The sequence below is a fragment of the Diprion similis genome, chromosome 1 (genome assembly GCF_021155765.1).
Source record: "Diprion similis isolate iyDipSimi1 chromosome 1, iyDipSimi1.1, whole genome shotgun sequence".
NCBI lineage: Eukaryota > Metazoa > Arthropoda > Insecta > Hymenoptera > Diprionidae > Diprion > Diprion similis.
In genome coordinates, this window is record NC_060105.1 from 17,032,756 (window position 1) to 17,057,701 (window position 24,946).

Here is a 24,946-nt window from a genome sequence, read left to right on the forward strand (position 1 = left end):
CAAACTCGAAATAGTGGATTCCGCATATAATGAGCATTGTTGCCGCGTCCTTCAATTTATAGTTTAACGTTTGACGACGACATTCCAGACAAGGTCATCGAAGGTCATCGACCATTCAAATGCAAAAAATTCCCGTTCCTTTCAAATCCCATTTGGAATCCCTATACTAAAATCCAAACACAAAGATGCAGTAGTACGATAATTTAAAAGGGAAAACAACAGAACAAACTTGTATTGGAATTGAAAAAGAAAGAAACAAAAAATGAAAACTTGTCTCGAGTCACAACGAAAAGTCTGATATTTTCATAATTTTATACAGTTTTCTCTAAGTACAGCCACTCTATTACACACGCTTGCTTATTTGCTTTTCTCGAGAATTGGGCTACAGGTATTTGTCACCTAGATTAAGGAAACGAGGTGAACTGCGTTATAATAAAAAAGGGCATCGAGTGAACTACCGAAAATATTCGAGACCCATGTTAAAAATGTACTTAACGAACTCGCGTCGCTACCGAGTCTAATATACAACGTATAAGCACTAAGAGCGTCTAATCTTAAAAGGCCGTATTTTATTTACGATAAGTCAAACCGCGGTACATTAAGTTGTAAATTTTTTCCTCGCCACAGGCTTCGTGGATAACACGTTTCAAGGTATCGTAAACCTCAAGAGTACGTCTAACTTACCCTCCGTCCGCCACTGGCAATCAGTCATTCAGTTCGACATTGCATAGAAACGATGAAATGCATATTTGCCTTACTCTAATTCTACCACCTCATGTTATATTGTTTGAGATTCACAGTTAATAACTATTCTCACAAATTCTTAGGTAGCTTATAGAAATGTATGTCTAGGTCTAGCACAGGTAACACGCTGTTGGGTGTTAATTGACTTAATACCGACAGAAATTATCAATCAATTGTTTCGAATCAATTGGGAATAAGCATATTATGTGTCTACTGTTGACTATACACTGATTAAGAGTCCGCGATTGTCCTCTGAAATGTCATGGTAAAGGTCCTTGACGTAAACTACTATTAGGTTTTCAGTTGACTGTGAGCAGTCAATACAAAAAGATAATAATTTGCAAGCAGGCTAGTTACGTGGACTAATTAATGGGTTGGCTACATGGACTAGTTGGTGTCAAATATCAGATAGCGATTAGTCAGTCCAACTGCCACCAGACGTTGGACGTTCACACAAACAATTATTTGTCTAAAAAGCATAAAAAACGTTGGACTTGACTTTCCACAGTGGTGACTCAAGTTGTCTAATAAGGTGACATCGGGTTGTCTAGTCGAATTGCCTTATACTTGGCATTACAGAGGACGTTCGTAAACATGAAGTATACTGCACGTCAACTTTAAGTCAAGTTTTTTGATGATCTATATAAAAATAGCTAGCCTTTTGTCTACTTTTTGCCAACAATACGTCGACATTTTTTTAATTGGACAAAACGTCGACTTTTTGTACTTTAATGATAGTCAGCCTCTGAATAAGTGTGCTACCAGGGTAGACCTTCCAGGACAATTCTTCGTATGATCTATGCAGCCAAATACATGCTCCATTTTAAATTGAAATACACGGCAACCGCCGTAATTGTTACAAATATCAATGACAGTTTGCTCACATAGACTCAAGTTCAATATTCAAACATATCGTAACAGTAAGATGTGGGCAATTGTCATTAGCAATACAATTATTTACGCGACCGTTTGGACTGGAAATAATAAGAAGGTCTTGTCTCCTGACGATATCTTTAAAGTTTACGGCGATTTTTACTTACACTTATAAAGTACAAAAAAGACGGAGCAAATTACATCATATATTTCCTGACTTATCTATGATTCACGAAACCGCGAGGTCTCCAAGGTTTGAGATACGGCGGGAATATTATATTTTGCAACTAGTTAGAGAAATGTCCTTATATTATGCAATAAAGTACACACACACACACGCACACACAATTCAACCATATCACGTGTGAGATTTACTGCAAATTACTTCAATGGTTTAATGGCGTCTACGTAAGGATGGATATGCATGTGTAAGATGGATTTGGTAAGTGACGATATAAAAGGTGAAGGAAACGCAAGTAAGTATAACATATAGGCCTAAGTATACTGTACAGCGGTATAGATCATACATACATAGGTATTATAGGTTCTTACGCAAGAGGCTTGTGACGAGTTCAACAAAACACTCGAGTCTTGTGACAATAAGAAAAGATAACGAAACTTAACACATGAAAACAGATAGCGAAAGTACCAGTTACTGTTGTGGGTGTAACATGATGAATATATTCACGTGTGTAATGCGATACGCCGCCGTACAATGTCAGACTTTCCATCTTAACCGGAGCAGCTTACCGTCTTTCCACAACTCGCAAACGTCTCTCTGATTTTATAAAATCAACAGATCTGGGCAGAAAATTTATGTCTGTAGATTTTTAACACACAACAACTAAAAGATAAAGTCTTTCGGGATCATTTTCTCGTATCGCGAATCTTGAAATAGCTCGTTTATAAAGCGGGAATAAAAAATCGTATGAAATCATTTTGATGTCACAGTATTCTCTTATTTTCTTTTGTTTTATTACAAAAAGAATATTTTATTACTCTTAAGACTATTGCAGAGTTCTGCGCCAAGTTCGTCTAGCTTTATAGATGAATAGTTACCCGATATCTTAACCCTGTAATTTACGCTGGGATCTTTTTTTTGCAGCTTTTTAATTTTTTTTTTAATTTTTCTCCATCCTTTTGTTTGTCCGCCATATTAGATCCACCGTTTTGAATTTTCGAATTTCGAGTTCAGATTCGTAATCAGCGACCCGAAAAACCCGTGAATGCAAAATTTCAGATGAATCGCATGTAAGGAAAAATGTATGCGTGAACGGGATAAGATAATTTGTGGATCACGTGACATGGACGCACCCAGTCACGCACAGTTGCCTTATGTAAAACAGATCGCTGACCTATCAAAATTGCCGGCTGCCCGCGTACGCGTGTCACGTGATCCATCAGTCGTGAAACACATTCGTTGCAAATGGATATTAAGCCAGGTTTTCGCTGTATGAAAGATATTTAATGCAGTAAATTTCAAAAAAGAATTTTTCTGTGTGATAGACGCGGTACGCGTTGAAAATCGATTTCAAAGTAGCTATTGAATCCAGAAGAGTTTATTTGAAATTATTGTTTACATGAAATTGCTTTTCTTACAGATTTTTTAAAAAAGCCATCAAATCGCTCAAAAATAATCTGAGACAGTGTGACATATAGCCTATATTACACTGTAACTTACAAGGCAATTTAACGATCGTTTTCCGCCGTGTTTCCGATAAAAAGATAAACAGATTCGGCTTACTCGGCATGACGCATACCATTTATTTGCTGCATCTGTCTCACGGTAATACACAACATCCATAACATAAAAATCGATTACAGTATCACAATAAGTTGATTTTATAACTTATCAAAGTGTCAAAAGTTTTAAAAAAAATTTACTTTTCGATAAATTTTCTAAGGATTATATTTGGTGACTGAGATGTTTCAATTTGAACTTTTTGATCGACATATTTATCATATAAGCTGGTAGTTAGAAGCTTCGAATGTATGAATTGGACGTTAGTTTAAGAGAAAATTTTGTCGAAAATAGTGAAAAATTTACACCGTGTCCAATTGTTCCAGGAAAAATATGTATTTTTTTTTTTTTGTTTTACATTTTTTACTTCAACCGTTTTTGTATTTAAAAAGTATTTAGATTCCAAGACTGAGAATTTAATTGACCACTTTGTATAACGGTCAACATAGAACGAAATACTAAAGCTTACAATCTCCTCAGGTATCTGAATTAATTAGAGTTCTCGAGGAAACAACCAAAAAGTGGACATTCTGTGGAGAAAAAGCAAAAACGCTGTTTATCCCATACTCGATGTCTGTTCATTATCGCGTTCAGATACCGATCTAAACTCATGTTTACACAAGCTACGTATGTGCGAATCATGCAGCGCAGATTTTACCATTTATAACCCGATTATCTTTAGATTATTAGATATAACTGTACACAGGAGTGTATGAAAAAAGATGGCGTTCCCGAAAAGCGAGTTCCAATTAAAAAATATCGATATCTCATTGGGCCCGGGCCCGATTGAATGTCATTCTTCCATCTTATCTGAAGAATCCTCAACATTTTGTCGACAGTAATTTTTGGTAAAAATGTTTCTAATTCGATGTGTAAGAGTCCAATATTTTCCTATAAACCCTGACCAATCATGTTCGATTCAATGGCTTCTGAAAATTAAACGTACTCGATGGTTATGACACGCATCACGTGCAGCCGCCATAGCTTTATATGACATTATTATACCTAATATACACAAGCCAGAGTACGCTGATATAATCCATTCTGGCCAATGCGAGGTTATACTCCACTGCAGTATGTTAGCAACTTAAGGTCTGTTTTATTATTCTACATTCTTTCTTATTTGTGTTATATATCCAGAGAGCATCAGGATACATACTAATATGTAATACCGTATGATAAGAGATACTATATCTTTACCTAGTACCTAGAGATACGTGATACATATGCATGGACAGCACTGCGGTTTCACGACGTGAAAGTAAATGTACAATCTGACACTTATCAGGCACTGACTTTTCTTTCCTTTCTCGTCTACTAGTTTTCACAGAACTTGTTCGTCTCGTGATGTTTTCAAGAATAATTATTATTTGATAAATTTAAGCGAGTTTAAAATATTATAGACCGCATAAAAAATCGATATTGCACGATATTGGTGCTTTCCAGTTACTAACTTAAACTTCTTCGGCTGCTCGCGCTATTGCAAGAATTCTCGATTACTAATTAAGTTTTTGCCGAATTTACGATAAGAAAATCTCGTCAACCTGAACACTTATTCATTCGAATAGATCTGTATGATTGATCGTGCACGGAACACTAGATTATATCGGTATTGGAATAGGAAAAAAGAACTGCCGTTGAACCTATCGGACATTTTTCAGAGTTGATAATAATACGGTGAAAACGGCACGATGAAATTAAATTAAATTTTACGACTTTGGGATTTTGAATATTAACGTGAGCACGGTTATTGGACATCGATCAGAGGGCAATAACGTGCGGCAAAGTAGACCACGGTTGTGAGATAATGCAACAACATCAATGGGATTGTTATATCACCATTTCTGTGTTATTTGAGTAGCCTAATTTGTGATTCAAGGCTTGTTGAATCAGTCTGGAGATAGTCGCACAAGCAAGCAGAACAATCTTCGGAAAACACTCGGATTCGTGTCTCAGGTGTATATATATATACACATACAGTTTACTGTCTGTGGACTACCTAAGCAGCGCCCGAGAACAGATGCCGAGTCGGGTACTATATAACGTGTAACAGGCGTAATCACACCCACCTGCAACGTAATACGTACAACATTCCTCCGAGCGAAGATTCGATTCGAAATTGTGAAACTCACCGCCGAAGAAGAGCAGAGATCGTAAACGAAAGTACATTTCAAATATACTGCAACGATACGAAATGTAGCTGTAGTTGCCTACTTGCTGGCGTTCAGTGGAGAGTTTCACAAAAAAACTAATCTCGGTATGTTTGAGGATGCTCATATTTCGATGCTCTGATCATTTAACGACGCATCAATGATGTAGATATTTTTATGTAACGCGAGCATGTTTTTCGCGTTTTTCATGCCTGTTTTCCGTATACCAAGGCGCCGTTTCTATACCGTTACCGGTCGAGTGAGTCTGCGAATGCGCATGCGCGAAGTACTGAAAATATCACTTTTAAGTCCTAGAGGTTAAAAGCGGTCTTTCCCTGCACTGTGCGCATGCGCTGTCGCGAATATATCTGACACTACGTGACCCTAACCTCAATGTCGTGTTTTGGGAAAAAAACGCGTACCATACTGTTGTTATGTAAAAAATCGTGTGCAAGAAGAAGACAACGGTGTTTACGCTTCGAGTATTTGCAATATTCGTTGCGGTTCACGTACGATTCACATTGCGAACTTACGCTCAGCCCGAAAAGACCGAGTTTGCCTCCTTGTTACACAATATACCATATTCGCATTACGTTGTAACGATAAATATATCTGAAGAGGACATCGATAAACGGGAAAGTGCAGGAAGTAGATTTCGATGTCCAATTGCGAGTCCAAATATTTGCCGCAAGTCTATTTCAGAGAAAGAGAGAAAGAGAAAGAGTGTCGGCGAGTGTGTATGCGTGTGTGTGTGTGTGATGCGGCGAGTAAATAACTAGTGTGTAGTGAAGATGGGACGACTTACGATCGGCGATTACGTATCGAAGCAACGTTTTCCGAGGTTCGGGATGCACGGATAGCGTTGGTTATTGTTGCGTCGCGTTCAGCCCGGGGCTGGGACTGGGACTGATCCTAGGATTCGTTTGGTGATACGCGCTACGTGCGGAGGCAGAGAAGCTCTTGAGGAAATATTAGCGACGAGTGATGCCGCGTGTGAGCCTTCAACGAATTCCGCGCGCGTCCCTGCGGCTTGCATGCTCTCTCTCTGTTTCTCTCTCTCTCTCTCTCTCTTGCTCTCTCCCTCTCCTCCTGGCCCGATGCAGAGTTATGAAGAAAAAAGGATTGGTTGGCATTTCCACTGGTATATAAGGTAATAAATTGGCGCGACGTGGCGGAGCCAATGAAAGCGTCCCGATTCCCGTACTTTTAGAAAAATTATTGGCTACCGTCGCTTTCGTGAGATCTGCAAATAGACCGTAGGAGGGGCATATCTCGGAGCAATTAAAGCTAAGACGATTGTCGCGCGGGCTGCGAAGGCAAAGCGATACACTTGCTCCGCGGCACTTCTTTGTACACCGTAATGAGCACCACATCCCGCGTCGTTGTATTTCTGTTTTACGCGCATTTTCGACTTCCTACTTATCTGTGTTCCGATAAGAATAGGATTGTTCGTTATCAATCTGAAAATAAGAGTTTAGGTTTTTACTAAATCTCAACGTTTCGAAGTCCGTGTGTAATCACGTTTCACGAATTTCGACATTTACAACGATTTCTCGTTACCGAATTAAGGGGACTTGCAAGTGAAATTTTAACCCTACGAAACACATAACCTGCAAAGCCGAGGATGTTTTTTTTTTTTGTACATGGTTTTGAATAAGAAATCATGCAGAATGTCGAAAGATAATTTCGGCAAAATATTCCCTCTTTTCGAAATTGATATTTTTGAAGGAAGAAGAATGAGATTGGGATTTTTTTTCTAACATTCCCGTCCCACTCCTGCTACTTCCGATACTTGTAGATCTATATCTCATGACGGTAGAAGTCATAAAACATGAAATCGAGGAGCTTGCTAGTAAAAAAACGACTTTTAGTCGTCTTTATTTACTTAAAAACGTACCTCCTTCCTCAATACTTGATATCATGATTCGCTGATTTTTTCACATTTCCCGCTGACTATTTCGACCAACTTCAGGCATTGATTTTGCGACAATCTTCGTTCAAAAATATCAATTTCAAAAACAGCGAGGATTTTTCCGGAATTATTTTTCGATACGGGACATCATTTCTTATTCAAAACCGTGTACAAAAAAAAATCAACGGCTTTGTAGCATATATTTTCAGTTTTCTTCAATTACTTCATTTTTGTTATTCATTTCAACGAATATTGGTTAATTTTATGAAGTGTCTGAACAGAAGTAATTTGCCAACGCAAAACCTTTTTTAACAATTATAACCATACGCTGAATCTCCGAGATTTCTGTATAACAATACAAGTAAGTTGGGAATGGTGAAAGAACAACTTATAAGACAGTGTTGCGATCTACAGGTAGCTTCAACTGTTAATACACATAAGGATGTGGACAGATTTCAATTTTGTGACGAAATAATAAGCAACCAGGGTTGTATTAGGAAATTGGATAGTTCAACAGTCTTATGATGGTCCTCAACTCCGTTGAAAAATCAAACATGTCAGATCTATATCCTAATCCCTGGATTGCTTTGAGGATTCTTCCGATCATATCTGTCAGGAGCTGTTCATAAACCACGTAGCTGTTATGAGGGGGAATTTGAGAGAGATCACGCTAGGTACAATATGGGGGGGGGGGGGGGGGGTTAGCCTGCGATACATGCAATATTATGTATTTCTTTTGTAATGGGTACACTTGAAACTCAGCTTGAGTATCACGAGAAACGTGAGAACCATTTTTTTCGGATTGATAATGTTTCGCATGCGTAGCTAGTCTCGTAATTTGTTCCTTCGAATGCCTTGGAATGATAAGATTTAAAAAAAAAAACTACGTGTTTATCAATCTTTTACTGTATAAATTTTTTTTAAACTACGTACCTTTCCGGGTGGTTGGGGTCTGGGAAAGATTAACGATAAATGACATGGGGGAGGGGGGGGGGGGGGGGGGGGGGGGGTCAAAAAGTGTCCAAAATATAATTATGTAATTTATTGACAGTCCGTTATTGTCGCGTCTAGCAAGCGAAGTTCTTAGAAATTAAAACGACTTTGCAAATCGACCATGACTTAAGAAAAATTGAAGACATTAGCTACCCTTTTGAGCAAAAACACAATCGACCAAAAATTTTGATTTCGCTAATTTGAGTAGAGATTCTGCGAATAAGAACCTTAAAGAAGTTGATTTTTATTGAATGCATTCTTCCAGCACGTAGTTTATAAAGTTTTATTTTCAATAGTGCGCATGTGCTCAACTGAAATTTTTGGTTTTACACACTAGGGCTTTCTTTTGCGCATGCGCACTTCCGAATAATTCAATTTACCAAACTATAACTCTGCGATTGTAGCGCTCGCCGTACGGCTCACGCTACAAACTTCAAACTCGTCAGAAATCTTTTGTTTTCCACACTTGTAACACAATATACTATTTCTTTGTTCTAGATTCGAACAGAAACTTTAACAATATTCTACTCAAATAAAGATATTTGCTGCACATTTACGTACTTGATTACGAAGAATTGTTTTCGTAGGGAATACAATTAATCTGAATACCGTAATCTAAACACACAGAATGAATTGCTAGTGACTGTGATTAGTTTAATACTTATACGCTAAAATTCGAGTGGAAGAGCAGTTGTTTTGTCAGGGTGACTAACGTTCGTAAATTTAAATGCCCGACAGTTGTAAAAATTTTTGAGTTTACATACATCACGTTGACCTAAAGGACGTCAGTTGAAGCAGACATTGTTCCTATGAAATTGATTGCACGAATTCTAAACTGCAAAAAAAAGTGAGGGTACCGAATTACCTACCGGGAACACATGTATGTAAATATATGTAAGGTAGACATTTCACCACTGGTTTTTCCTTATAACGCTTATCTTATATTGTGCGTGTGTTTATATGGCGCACTGAATCGCCGTCAGAGTACGTGTAATAATAGCTCACACAGCCTTGAGTATAACGTTATACGTACCGTGACTGCAATATAACGTATAAACCATCGTCAAGAAGGTATCTTATTAGCCAATTTATGTTATTACTTAATCTCGTTGTTACGAAAGATAGTGAAGTTACAATGTTAGTCTGTTAAAACTTTGTACATCGAGTTTGATTATCAAACCGTTGGGATTGTCGATTAAGTGGAAGCTGAAGGGTTCCAGGGGGAGGGGGGGGGGGGGGGTTAAAAACGTAATATTTTACAAATCGGAATGTGCATAATAGACATTTTCCATTGAGGCAAAATGTCCGTACAGCAATGTCTCAGGAAACAAAAATCGCATAGAAAATTAAAGGGCAGTTTGATAAACTAGAAAAAATTTCTATTTAGACGTTTCGCAAACTATGAAATCTATTTTTTTCAATTTTAATATACAATTTCGTTTATATATTGTATTAATTGTACAAATTTTTATTTCAGAATAAGTTTTTAAAATCGTAAATGTGTTCATATTTGCACACTTTGGAGCTTATAAATGAAAACTATAGGTAAAATCTTACGTAAGGAGTTAGAGGGGGAGTCCAAGAAATCTTATGTTTTCTTACATGAGGGCAGGGGGGGGGGGATGGCTAAAATCGTCCCTACATAATTAATGAATGGCACCTAATACTTAGTGATGACAATTGAAAAAATATGTGTAGTTATATTTGTAATTACCTTCAGTTGTCACTGTTTTTGTAAGAAGATTAAACAAAAAAAAATTTCAGATCACAATTAATAATTTCAAAAGCATTGTCAAATATATAAGAGCTTTGAGAAAATCCTTGAAATAAATATATCGGATTTTGCACAGTGCTTGTCCGGAGCATTATTCAATGGATCAAAAAAGGCGAAAAATGATGAATACAGAAAATTTGGACGTAGGTTTGGCGAGAATGTAGCGAAAAACATAGTTTCGCGAATTTATTTGAAAACAGATATTACATAATAATTTGAAAAGAATTGAATATTGAAATAAATGTATTTCCGTGAATTTTTTTTTTTGATATAGAAAACTAATTTGTTGCTCGTCGAGTCTAATTATGATGCGGACAAACAAAACGGTTTCTACGAATGTGTCGAATGGATTGTTTCTTCATCGGAAACGTTACTCATAAACTGATATCGATTGTTAGTCGACTCCGATAATTAAAGCCGTTGCCGAGCGGTTTTGGAATGAACCGATCGCAAACCGCATCGTCTTTTGTACTGGATTGATCAGGCAGCTAAATGCATTATAATGAGAGAAAGACTCGATTGCACAACGATGAGCGTATGCCTCGGGCTATTTTTCAACTTCACAGTGATATATATATATATACATCTGGTAATCAGTTCACCCTCAATTGATCAATCAGGGTTTGTCAGACTTGCCTTTATACCGTCGCTGCATTACGTCGCATTCGAATTTTGTGAAACGATTTTTTTATTACCAATATAAGGGAGGGGCAAAATGGGGTACCCTGAAAATTTTATAAAAAAATGTACCGTTCAAAATGTTTTTTAAATAGTCAAAAATGACTTCTATAAACATTATTGAGCATAATTTTGAATTTTCAAAAATGATTGAAAATTTTTTTTTTCAACCTTTGCATCCAATAATTATATGGAATGTCAATTTTTTCACTCAACTTTATTTTTAAACATATTTAATTTTATCAAATTTATTTTATTTTTAGAATATTTTTTTTTGTGTTGCCCACAAAAAAAAAAAAAAAATTTCCCCCGATATCTGAAAATCATTTTCATTTTCTTTGGTTACAATAAAAAATAAAAAGATTTAGCGTATTTGAGTCCTCGAAAATTAAGTATTTTCTTAAGTATCCCGTTTTGCCGTTTTGCCCCCCCACCCCGTTAGTTTCGAATTTCACTTATTGTCAGACAACTTCAGTCACATCCGAACAATGTCTATGTCAGTCAGTTTATAATTTTCATTTGTATTTCCAATAACGGCAACTATATTTATATCAGCGTATGGGATATAAAACTGACTTCATACAGGTTGAAGATATTTTCCGAAATAGGATGACATTTTGAATTTATCCCACTATATTTACTTCATAAATTTGTCTACTCAAAAAATAGCAGAATTATAAATCTATGCGTACCATATCGATTTGGTAAATTTACTCTCGAAATTTCAAAGAAAATCTAGTTGAGAATAGAAAAAAGATGATATGTTGAAATCATAAAGATAAGCGTAAATATCGATGCAACATTTCAAAGTGCTCAGAAATGGTTAAGATTCTAGTACATTTGTTCGATTTCACCGTACGTACGCTGACTCATCTTATTTAGAAGACTATTTTTCACATAGTTTCTGAAAAAGGTTTTTTTAAGCCTGTTTTTTTACTTCATTACTCCCATTTCTCGATGATAACTAAAATCGACGTAATGTTATAAAATTAAATATCCAACGATACCAATATAATAAAAACATATATTCCAGTGAGCTTGTGAAAAATAAGCTTCTCTATAAAATGAGCCATTGCAGAATGAAATCAAACGAATCAATAGAATTTTTTACTATCTTAAAACGATCTGAAATGAGGAGCTGACACCTTAGTTCTTGTTCGTGATTTAGAATTTTAGTTTTTCACAATTTAAGGAGGTTGATCAGCGGGATAAAAAATAATTTCAAGGTAAAAGTTTTCGACAAATTACCAATTTAATATCCATCGTTTCTATCATTTGATCACTTTTTCCAAATGAACTGTATTCCGTTTACATTATACATGCTACTTGTTATCTGTATCTTCATTAAAGTAAAGCGACGTGAGTTATCCGTGTTTTTTTTTTCTTCTAACTTTTAGTTTGACTAATAATTATTTACTTTGGTTAAATTAAGGCATTCGCGCAGCTCGTTAGCTGCGTGCGGTCTTTAGCTCATCTTCTTCCGTCAGACCTTTACGGATGCAATGATTCACGTAATCGCGATAATTGAATACAGAAGTGGGAAGAGAGGACAAAATTCCATTTTATTTTCATTTGTTCTCATAGATAATCAGTTTATGACACAACTGCTAATTTTACTAAAATTATAATTAAGTACTAGCGCGTGACTCGCCTTGATCTAATGAATATATTCAGTGATGAGTCTCACACACCTGAGATAACTGTTCCACCAGTGATTATCCGTTTCGAGTCGTTCTACTTACATAATATTCGGATTTATACTATTTTTCTTTTTTTTTTTTTTATTCGTAATAAGCGTGGCATCAGAATTACCATTTTACTAATTTAATTTAACGTGTGTCAAAATAATTTATGTAACAAATAATTGTGAAAAGGTCACAATATCGAAATTGTATTAAAATTTTTCAATTTTATTTAGAGTGACATCGATCGATATTGGTAAAAAATAATTTTTCATATTTGCTTATTATATAATGAGGTTTTAGAATAATGTAATTACATGAATAGATCTTAAATTTTGTAACCTAAAAGAAATGTTCAATATATTTTATTAACTCGATTGTTCATCTCATAGATATACATAACAGAATTATAATTTTATATAAATTAAACTGTGAACGTTAATTGACACATGAAGGGAATTGGTTCTTTTTTTTTTTTTTTTTTAGCTGGCCCATTTTACCCCCTAATCTACAATCGAATTTCGAGTGAGTAATAACTAATTGCGTGAAATTATCGAAACTTATAGTAGACTACAAAAAATGTCATATTAGATCGAAAATTTGACACTTTCAAAAAATTCATAGCTCGAAAACCAGTTCTATGACAAACTTGAAATTTTTAGGGTTGTTGAAGGATACAATGAAGTATAATCCGCGAAAATGTCAAAGGATTTCGAGTTGATAGAAAGGAGTTATAGCTATTCAAAAACAGCGTGTTTTTTAAAATTGACCTAATTTATGTGGCAACATCTCAGTGAAATGAAAGCAATCAAGCAAAAATACGGCAGATATCGTCAGAATATATTTTAATGAAAAATATAAGCCGTCAACCATCTCTCGATATCCAAAAATATAGATTTGTGAGCTTTTGAAAAATAAGGGAAATTATCTTAAAATAGCAGTCCATTTGGGAAGTCCCAGCTAAGCCGGATATGAGTTTGAACTGACGAACTATTTTTTTCTTGAAAATATAAGGCTGACAAAGAAGGATGCCATTCGGTTAGAATCTCTGAGTCATGTAGAAGCTGAGATATAAATTTTTGAAAATTGACTGAAGAATCCACTTTGTTCAAATTTAAAAAAAGTCTGCATTTGCCGGGTTTGGGCGTATCGAGCTCAACTCTTAAGGATCACCTTTTTTTCTGAACTACTTTCGATGAAAAAAATCGGAAGCCAAATCGGTGACCCACCCCCGCAACTTTTCGGAGAAAAGTAATTGATCTGCCCATATACATATATATATATTATTAGGGTACTTTAATAGGGTTGTTTTTTAATTTTTATGCCCCCCAGTAAGTTACTGTTGGACTTGTAAAAATTTGATGGAAAATAATTTTTATATACGACAAAATCGGGCGGTAAACGATGGACGAAAATCACATCAATGGTGGACAAAATGGGAAACCGGTATTTGTACTGTGATAAACAGTTGCTGCATGATATATTAGGTTATATTTATTTATCATTTAAATTTATTCGAGCTGAAACGGCGCAGTTGAAGTGCGCTCTATACGTTCATCTTATTCGTGGATCAAGTGTCTGCTTATCGTCCGCTTCAGAGTGCATGTTACACAAGTCGGCAGATAAAGATTCGAGACCTGAGAGTGATTTACTGAAAACATGGAGACGTTGGTTTCAAAATATCGATACTTTTTATTAACCGGTTGACTGGCGCGGCCTTTTTCACTATTCATGCTCAAACTGGCAAAGTCAAAAAATGAAGCGAATCACATGATAGTTGGAATATAGGGATGGTTTGAGTCGCTCAATCGATTTTGGGGGTTATTAACACGATTTGCCAACTCCCAACTGCTATTTATAGGGGTTGGGGGTTAATTATTCAATTTTTCCAATTCATTTTTCTCCTCTACCGTATTCAAACTTTTTGTACTGATGGTCTTTCGTACTTTTGATCTTATCGCGGAAATTATTTTTTTATCTATCATCCCTAAGAGTTATAAAATATTATTACGGGTTGATTAAAAAATTCTAACTTCAGATCCGTAATCAGTGACGATAAAAACCCCTATTTAAAGTTATTCTGAAATCTCTGTAACATATGAACATTTGTGACTATTTTGGAACGACTATTTTGGATCCGCCATATTGATTTTGCAATTCTATCGCCAGATTCAGATTCAGTGACCTCAAAAACCATTGTACACCAAGTTTCATTCAAATTGGTTGAAAAACGCGAAAGTTATTCGATTTGATCATATATGATACAATGCCAATCATTCGATTAAATAACTTCCCGTTTCTCTGTTTTTTAGACAAAAAATGAAGTTCTTGTAGAATTTTCGAGCATTTTTATATGCACATCTGTATCAATCAATTTTTTTATCCGACGATATCTCGGGAACGAGTTACCGGATTTCAATAATTTTAGTCTCGATTGACGCGGCTTTTCCAAACTTGAAACTGATGAGATTTTGGCTTTGATGGGTTCAGCCCGTTTTGTATTATTCAAAGAACAAAATTCCAAAAAAAGAAAAACAAAAGTGATGATACCTTAAGATTGGATGAATGGTTTCCAATGAAAATTGGTACCGCAAGGTTTTTGGGGTTACTCATCACGTATCTAACGTCAAATTTGCAAAATCTAAAATGGCGAATCCAATATGGCAGAAAAAAAAATCTAAAATTACTCGGATTTCGGTAGAAATTGGTAGGCGGAGATTTTTTGGGTAACTGATAACGAATCCAGGGTCAGTCTTCCAAAGTTTTCAATGATGGATCCGTTATTGTGGTTGAAAATAAAAAAAATCGTAATACTTTCATATAATATGGCATCCGAGGGCTTCAAGAGCGTTAATCACGAATATGAATTTGTAATTCGATTGTCGTATTCGATATTAATATCTTTGTTCAGTCGACTTGGAACCTGCGGTGTCAAAACAGGAAGTTCAAAGGCTGGTTCCCGGTCGGGCCAAAACCGCTGGCTTACACAGTAGCTCACAGATATAATAATTTCATAAGTAGGTACTCAATGCACGACTATCTTGTATTGCAATTAACGAAGAGTATCGATTTTTTGCCAAGCATTTTATTCAGGTTTGATCGTGATACCTGCATTCAACAGCAAAGTAAGTATATTCTTGCGCAACTGCGGAACCTGCAGGGCAGAGAGGTCTTCAGAACATATTGAGGTTAGTAACGTTAGAGTAACGATTCGGGCTGAGGAAGAGCGTTATTCCGCCATTTTGGAATTGTCTGAAATTCAGTAAACCGTAATAAAACATAACACACTCATATTTCGAAATCTTAATTTCTTCAAAGTCATTGTAAAATCAAGATAATAATGATTTTTCCCCAATGTTTGGTTATGGTAACGTTATTAAATTCAAACCTCGTTTTTACACCGGTGTTGGTAATACCAACATCGATCAAGCGGTTTAGTTTTTTGACTTCGTTGATCAGTGCACAGGTAATATATAGGGCATTCCACACCAATTCGACATGGGTTTTACCCTTGACCTCTCAGATTTGGCGCGCGATTTTTTCTACGATTGTTCTTACTTTGAAAGGTACTCGGTTTTTTTACTCCATTTGAATTTTCTACAATTTTGAAATGATTTTATCGACTGACCAAAATTGAAGTTTGAAAAAATTCTGAACAATCCTGCGTCAGATATCAAAATATTTAAGCTTGGACCCGGAGTGTGCCGATTTTGATTTTCCCCTCTTATTGTTTTTAAGCTTTTTCCGAAAAAGAACGTTCAAAATAATTAGAAACGTAAGTCATTTTACTATGGATGGTTGCTGAAACTTTTTTATATTTCACGTTAGAATTTAAAAAAAAATTTCAGATCTTTCGCAAGACATTTTCTTTGTCTTCATTTTATTGTAAAAAAATGGAAATCGTAAAATGGTTCCAAAAAATCAAAACATTTTTTTTTTAAATCCAATGTGACACGTAAAAATGTTTCAGCAACCATCAATAGTAAAATAACTTTCGCTTCTACATTTTTTCGGAAAAAGCTTGAAAACAGTAAGAAGGGAAAATTGGCTCACTCTGGGTCCAAGCTTAAAAATTTTGATACCTGACGCAGGATTTTTCAGAATTTTTTCAAACTTCAATTTTGGCCAGTCGATAAAAGCATACTTCAAAATTGTAGAAAATTAAAGTTAAGCAAAAAAAAAACTGGGTACCTTTCAAAGTGAGAACAATCGTAGAAAAAATCGCGTGCCAAATCTGAGAGGTCAAGGCTAAAACTCAAGTTGAATCGGCGCGGAATGCCCCATGCATATATAGAGCGATCCCGATCTAAAATAGATCATCTGCAACGGAATGGTAACGAGGAAGGAACGTAATTGTTATTTTTAAAATAACAGTACTGTTCAAGTAGAATGAATCAAGCGTGTTAAACACATTGTAGGTAGGTATACTTTTAGAATGTATTCATGATACCGTTTGCTGACGACAGCAACAAAATCGTATCTATTTTTTTTGTACATCCCATGTTTATAATAGAATTCATGGGAATAACTGGAATTGAGGTTATGTAGTAATCCTACCTTTGCCGACCGAGCAAACTCACCCTTTTGCTTTCTATCTTAAGTAAACAAAAGCGTTTCTTGGCTCGGTCGATAAAGGTAGGAGTACTACATGACCTTAATGCATATAAAGACCCAGAAAGGCGTTTTTTATGGCAAGGCTAAGAATTTTTTTTTTGTTTGTACCACAAATCAAGAAAGATGTTCAGGTAAAACTTCTTTTCAGGTTCTTTTTGAACATCGTATACGACAAAAAATAATAAATGACAACAAATGTCTTTATCCGATTTAGATTGTGTGTGCAACCTTTTAACTCTTTCATGCATACATTTTTCCTTACATGCGAATCACTTGAAATTTTGCGAGCATGAGTTTTTGGTGTTGCTCATTACGAATTTGAACTCATAATTCGGAAATTTGAAATGGCGGTTCCAATATGGCGGTCGTAAATTCAAAAAGTTATTTCACTTTGATGAAACTTTTTTATACACGGTTTTCCAGGTCACTGATTCCGAATCTGGACTTGGAATTTGAAAATTCAACATGGCGGGTCCAATATATCGGACAAAAAAATCCGACAAGAAAAAATTGGAAAAAATTCTGTAAAATTTTTTGTATTATATCAAGTTTGCGTAAAAATTGGCATTCAGATTTTTATGGTAAATTAGCAGTGAATTCTTTTTCTTGTAGAAAAGTACAAAGATCGACCATTTGTTTATATGTGCAATTTTTACAATGAATAAATAAATAAATTTTATATTTTTTTTTTTTTGGACTTAGAAATATTTCAAAGACCATGTGAAAGCAAAACACTTGGCAGTTGTTTCCAAAAAAGAAGTTTAAAAAAATAAAGGCTGCAAAAAAAAGGAGGGAAGGTCTAACGAGTGTTTACACAAATCATGCACATTGCAATTTCAATGTAACAATATTTTTAGTCTTTAATATTGCATCACTTGCAATCACACACTCTGTATACTTTACGTCGAGCGTTAGTTTAACTCACGTTTTAAACAATTTTGACAAATAGCATTTTCATTTTCCGAAGTTGGTCAAGCCGTTCAGATTTTTTCAATATCGACTGTGCTTGTTTCGTAAGCAATACATATAATGACACTCATGAAACGAGAAAATTGTCAAAGTGGACAAAATGCTTTCTAAATATACATAATGTGAAAGCAATCAGTATAAGGATTAATCGATTCATTCATGATTCATTTGGTAGCAAAATATCTAAATGACTCTGTATATGAGAAACTTGTTTCATTATCAGGCAATTATCTGGCACGACAATTCATCAACTTATATGTGTCGCATGACTTTCGAATTTTGTCAAGCTGAATAATGAAAATATACGTAAATAACGATTAAATGACCTTCAGAAAGCAGCCACGGGACTTTAGTTAATGAATATAAAGAATTCCAGCTATAAGAGTATGAAAAAATAATGAGTTTATTGTTTGTGTCATTGACGAGATTGTTACATAGCAAAACGGTCTAGTATTTTGGACACTCAACTTTTCTGAGGTCATTCTAATTTAGCAGAATAGTGAATTTTATTTTCAATCTTTTCTCACGCTAACGTCACTAACTTCAACCTCATAAAAACATCGATCACGAATTAATGATAATGTTTATGATCTAGGTAAATCAATCGAGAATTGCGCATTTAGTTTCAAACATTCTTCTCGATCGTCATAAATCATCGTGTCATAATTAATATGTAAATGTAATTCACAGACTCTTCTCGCCATTTTTTTCCCACTAGGGCCCAATTTGAGCTGGGAAATGCTTATATGCATGAGTCGTATTCACGTTAGAGACTTCGCAGAATACAAAAAAGAAAATTACCTTGCGCTAGTGATGACTTTAAGGGATCTACCCAACTGACGATCAAAAAAAAGGTTTTTTTTAAAGAATTTTTTTAATAAGTTTTAGCTCTAAATGTTGATCTAGAATTTGTTAAGCTGAATGAATACACTCTCAAATTATATAAAAGAAAATTTTTATTGATTTTAATCACTTTTTAGAAACGAAAATGGTTAACCTGAAACCAAAAACTCGAATGGTTTTAGATTCAGGATGACAATGGCCTTGGAATGAATCATACTTTTTTTGAAATTTTGATTTTAATTGAATTTTTTTTTGTTGCAAATATGGCAAAAAAAAAAACGGTCTTTTTCAACTTTTTCGAAAAATGGCCGCTATTTTGTTAATTTTACAAATATCAAAGATCGTATGATCCATTCCAAGGCCATTAACATGCTGAATCTGAAACCGTGAAATTTTTTGGTTTCAGGTAAACCATCTCTAAGAAATCATCAACACCACAGACCTACCTTTTTTCTAGACTGATTTTCAACAATGATTTTCGTGTAGAAAAAGTGATTAAAATCAATAAAAAATAATCTCTTTTGTGTAATTCGATAGTGTATTTATTTAGCCTATAACAAAGCCTATCTGACTCAAAAAAAATCTTGAAAAAACCCTTTTTTTTGCTCCGTGAATTATGATATGCGAAATTGAATTATGTTCGTACCTAAATCCGTTTGTATAACGAAAACGTGACTGCGAGATTAATCGGACGTGCAGATCTAGATGCCGCCCAGCGATTAGACAGTATTGTGCAGGATAAAATCAGCACTCGTCGGTCTGTATAATGCTTATCGAAAAACATAAGAATTGACACGAACGAGTTTTGGTATATTTGTTGATAATATCATCCATTCAAGAGGCAGATTTCACACAAGTTAATTCTAGTGCTTGCAATTCCGAATGTCAGTATCGAAACTCGAGTTGTTGAAACGAGGATAGAAGTTTCTTGATAAAAAGACCACATGATAACAAATAAGGGATATTTTGCTGGTATTAGTGCAGATTATTGATTGAGTGACATTTTTGGGGAATTTTCGAAGCGTTACAGGCCTTACAGGCCTTACGATAGCATTATCGATCGAAAATTAAGAAAGCTTTACACAAATAAACAAAACAAATACTATCTTCGATAGTCATTATGCAGATTGAAATAAAAAAATGTGAAGTCCGGTTTGTGAAAGTCTGAAACTGATTAATATTTATATCGTGAAAAAAAAAGTATACAAGAAACGAAAAATGAAAATAACAATATTTTCAGATATATATAGTTTTAGTCATGAATAACTCAATAAACTATTGACTTTCACACTCTTTTCGTAATAAAATTCTCACATCGACTGTCAATTTCTTATCCGAATATAAACAATCATAGAAGTAATAAATGTGGTAAAAAACATTGTTTTTTAATTAAGATTTGAATTTCTGGTAGAGTTCTATGCAAAACAGAAAACCTAGAGCATATGTATTTATTAACGTAACATAAATAGTGATCAGAAGAAAAAAAATTGTTTATTCAATCACGAGCTCATCGTGTTTCATAATTTGGTTCAAATAATATCGTGACTCGAAATTCCGTTGAAAACCTAAGTACCTCAGAACTTCGTTCAACAACATGTCAACTCGAGTTAAATTTTTGGTAAAGAAAATTTCTGAGGCTACGTCATCGCTGACTAATGTGATTTTTACTGAAATATTTGTGCTGGTCAAATTACAAAATATGATAAAGATTCTGTTCGAAAAAATATTACGTATTTTGAAGCAGATTCCATTAAATATCCATCTTCAATATTTGCGTCATCCACTTGAACATGATTATTTATTAAACATTATGAACCCTTTCATGCAAAAATTTTTCCTTATATTCGATTTACTTGAAATTTTGCATTCATGGGTTTTTCGGGACACCGATTACGAATCTGGGCTCGAAATTCGAAAATTCAAAATACCGGTTTCAACGCAGCGGACACAAATTCTAAAAGTTATTTGGTTTTAATAAGACTTTATGTTACATGGTTTTTGGAGTCACTGAATACGAATCTAAGCTCGAGATTCGAAATGATAAAGTGGCTGATCGAGTATGGTGGACGAACAAACACAACAAGAAGAAAAAGTTTGAAGAAGATCGATAAAATTTTTTTTAAAGGCTGAAGGAACAGATTCCAGCGACTTAAATGTCAATTGTAAGTTAAATTGTCTACCAAAATTCGATGGATCTTATAGTCCCACCAAACCAAACCAGGGACAGAGAAGGAGGAAATGATGTAAGCTGTCTATTCCACCAGTAACAATACCATTTCAGGAATCATCAATGAAACCGTATGATAATCTGTTCTGAGCACGCGGTCATGTGACCCATTTGAAAATATCAAGAGAATCAATGCAATTTTTTCGTAAAACATTGGTTCCATTTGAAATTTTTCGTTCTGCGATTCGATGCACCCTTGAATAAATTACCTAATATAACCTCAAAGACCGCCTCGCAGCGAAATAAGTAGATGAAAAATCTGTACGAAATTTATTCTACTCTAACTGACTACAGCGCACTTTCTGACAGTGGCAAAATCATTTTACGAGAAATTCCAAATCGATTCAAAATTTTGGAAGCGAAATTATCCCGATTCTCGTAAATACTCCTCAACCCTTCGAAGCATGCATTTTTCCTTGCAGTCAAATTCCTTGATACTGGCTATATAGGGTTCTCGAGGTTGCTGATACGAAAAATTTTCAAAATTCAAAATGGCGGATCTAATATGAGCGAATAGGATCAATTTTTATATTTTCAGTCCGCCATATTGGATTCGCTAGGTTGAATTTTGAAATTATGACAACGGTTTCGTTTCTAGCGACCCACAACCCCAAGATTGCAGTGTTCCACTTTTCTTACAGTCTCTATAACCTTCCCACAATTACATTTATTCTCCAAAAACAGACATTTTCAACACTTTGTTTATTTAAGCTTAATACTTAAATTCATGGAATCATCTTAATCCCTCTTGAAACATGAACATTGAAATCCTAGAAGTTCAATTATGCAAAAAAAAAAAAAAAAAATGACAGCGATATCTGTGCCGCAAAGGGGTAATCAATCGCATGATACCATGCTCAAAACATTTTGACTTTACGAATCATCAATTCTGGAAATACAAAGATGCTCAGCTATCTAATGCGGGGTTACGAAGTCGTTCCGCTCATTGTTGGCCATTGTTATATAATATTCAACTTTTTCTACTCTCAAACTCCAGTAATATTTGAGAGGAAATTATTTCAGGAAAATGACACACTAATTGTAAGCAAGCTTGAGCATCGCTTGAGGCGATGAAAAGCATGAGGCCTGGAGCGTGACTTAGTTGCGTCATCGCATCGGGTCAAAACTGATTGGAAGGACACGCCATGCTCGAGGGTCACATACCGTTTGGCCCAGTATGACAACTGACAGAGTCTTTTTAAAGCTGGATTGTCGCATTGTCCACTACCACGATAAAACTCCGCGGACACTACATCATTCCGAGATTAACTCATCAGACAAAGAGGCACAGTTGAGCGCGTAACAGTCCCTTCCTTTGGTTACAATGCCTGTCAAATACCGATATCGGTACTGATTAAACCGTTTCCAACAACGATTGAAAGGCTGATAAAACCACTTATTGAGTGAGTCGATTTTTTCGTCATCTTCCATGTTGCACGAACTTTTTCACGTTCCACATTGTACTACATTTTATAGCCATGTTAATATTCGCACTAGATGTAGGGTGTTTTGTTTGAAGCAACATTTTTCCCGCTCTCATCTGCAACAGTTGTTGTACACGGCAAAAAAGTCCTCATGTGAATATAAGTTGTACAAGGAACATCAGTTTGGTATCCCCCTCTGATTTCCTTGAGACTCATTTATGTTGTAGAACATTGAAAACTAAGAGACACGTAGTTTTTTTGATCTGCGGAAAAACGGTTTAAAGGGGTGAAAACGACCCTCAAAGATGGACACTCGACGGGGTGATTTCTTGACGCACTTCATTACATGTATTTGAATGAAACCAACACTGAGATGTTTTTTTAATGAATAGGAAAACTTCAGCGTTAGTTTCATTCAAATCCGTCAAGCGCATCAAGAAATCTCCTCGTTGGGTGCCCATCTTTGGGGGTCAATTCCACCCCTCTGAACCGTTTTTCCGCAGATAATGAAAATACGTGTCTCTTAGTTTTCAATATTCTACAACATACATGAGTCTCAACGAAATCAGAGGGGGACACCAAACTGATGTTTCTTGGTAGTTATTCAATTTTGAGAGGCACGAGGTTAGTGACTAAGCTATTAACTTGACAACAGAAATTCATATGCCACTTTCGGAGAAGATTTAATTAACTACAAAATAATTTGAAAAAGTCACATCTTTCCGATGTTCTTCAAATGAGAAGACTTCGCATTCCAACGGTACCCTTTTAAAATTATGTTTGATGGATATGTAGATGAAAATCATCAAAAGTATCCGTTATTCGATATTGCAATTGAAATTGAGGATGCTTACTTTGGGTTTTCTCAAGGACATACCGAAACGATATGCTGTTTGTATTCAACTTGTCTTCAAGACTGGCTCAAGCCTAACTGACAAGTGACAAGAAAAGCACAATTATTACTAGCAAATATGTGCAGGGCACGAACGTAATGCGTTGTCATTGGAAGCCCAATTGGCTTCTACATAAGATGAGCCTGAAAAAAAATTTTATCGACCTTGCATTACATTGTTAGATTTGTAATGTGAACAGAAAATAATTCGCACAAGTGACGTGTTGATAAAACACAATATGTATAGTAAATAATGATTAATGGTGATAATTTTTAGAGCAATATTGAAAAAACGATTTGTCTGGTAACCACACGTGACAGAAGTGAAACATTTCGGCATAATAAACAGTTTATGTATATACTCATTGCACAGCCGGTTCTTGGTAATTAAATTAATATGAAGTCGGTTTACTGTTACAGAGTATTTTAAATGAGTCATATTTCAATGCATTTATTAGTTGGACTTGCAGTTTTATAAAGGAGCGTAAAATAATAAGAACATTCTATATTTCAATGACTAAACAAGTTTGAAATATTTTTATCTCGATAGTCTCACTCACCCGATTCTACTATACTGTCAGTTTTATTTCGATAAAGTAAGAGCCAAAACACTTTAATGAAATGACGGAAAATTTGATGATGGGAAAAGAAAGATGAGGCCTCAAGTTTTTGTGATTGCTTACGTCTCAAAATCGATTTTATTATTTTCTTTGATTACGTTAAGCATCGTTTGTAATTTTTCGATCCTCAGTAGGTTAATTTCGACAGTAGTTAATTTTTTCTTTTTTCAACTTGTTGAACTATTTTGAATGCAATATTCTCTGGGTTTCTCTGCTGCTGCCCTAACTTTTCTGCGCTTTCTATCAACCCTTGTGCAATTAAGGCAGCTTGCAAATCTTTTATTGCAAATGTATAAACTAAGCTAACGTTTTGTAATTTTTAGTAATTTTATCACGAATAGTAACATAAGCTTCTCGAATTTTTCCGCTTGCTGTAGTTGAAAAAACAGCAGCAACCGGATTGCATGGTTAATAAGGCGTGAATTCAATAAATCACATATTTTTTTAATAAACATCCAACATTTTCGTTTTGGTTCAAGTGAATATTGTATACATTTAATACTGAAATATTCACTTAAGAGTTTTTGATGCATTTTTTCCAAACAATTTTAAACGTTTTGTGAGATAAAATTTGGTGATTGATACGATAACTTTTTCATTTTGTATTATGAATTGAAAATTATTAACTATTTAATTAACAACGTTTGTTTCTCTGGTTATATCAGCGTCTGAAGTTTGAATTTTACATTAATTTGAATTTTATTCAATCGTTCGAAACGTCTTATGTACAGTTGCTTCGTTTAAATTACACGTGTTTGACCACATTTAATTCACTTATTACATCACTTTCTTCAAGTCTTCAGCTTTGCT

General features: G+C 34.9%; 1 protein-coding gene across 3 annotated transcripts in view; it reads right to left on the minus strand.

Moving 5' to 3' along the window:
• Positions 1-24,946, minus strand: part of LOC124406116 (V-type proton ATPase 116 kDa subunit a1-like) — a 61,813-nt gene that overhangs the window by 21,309 nt on the left and 15,558 nt on the right. Inside the window, exon 1 of one of the 3 annotated variants that reach the window (XM_046881505.1) lies at positions 6,314-6,505. The exons of 1 other annotated variant lie outside the window; for it this stretch is intronic. The gene's annotated coding sequence lies outside the window, so the exon portion shown is untranslated. Of the gene's footprint in view, positions 1-6,313; positions 6,506-24,946 lie in introns of those variants that run through there. One more of the 3 variants, XM_046881519.1, reaches the window with a different exon arrangement.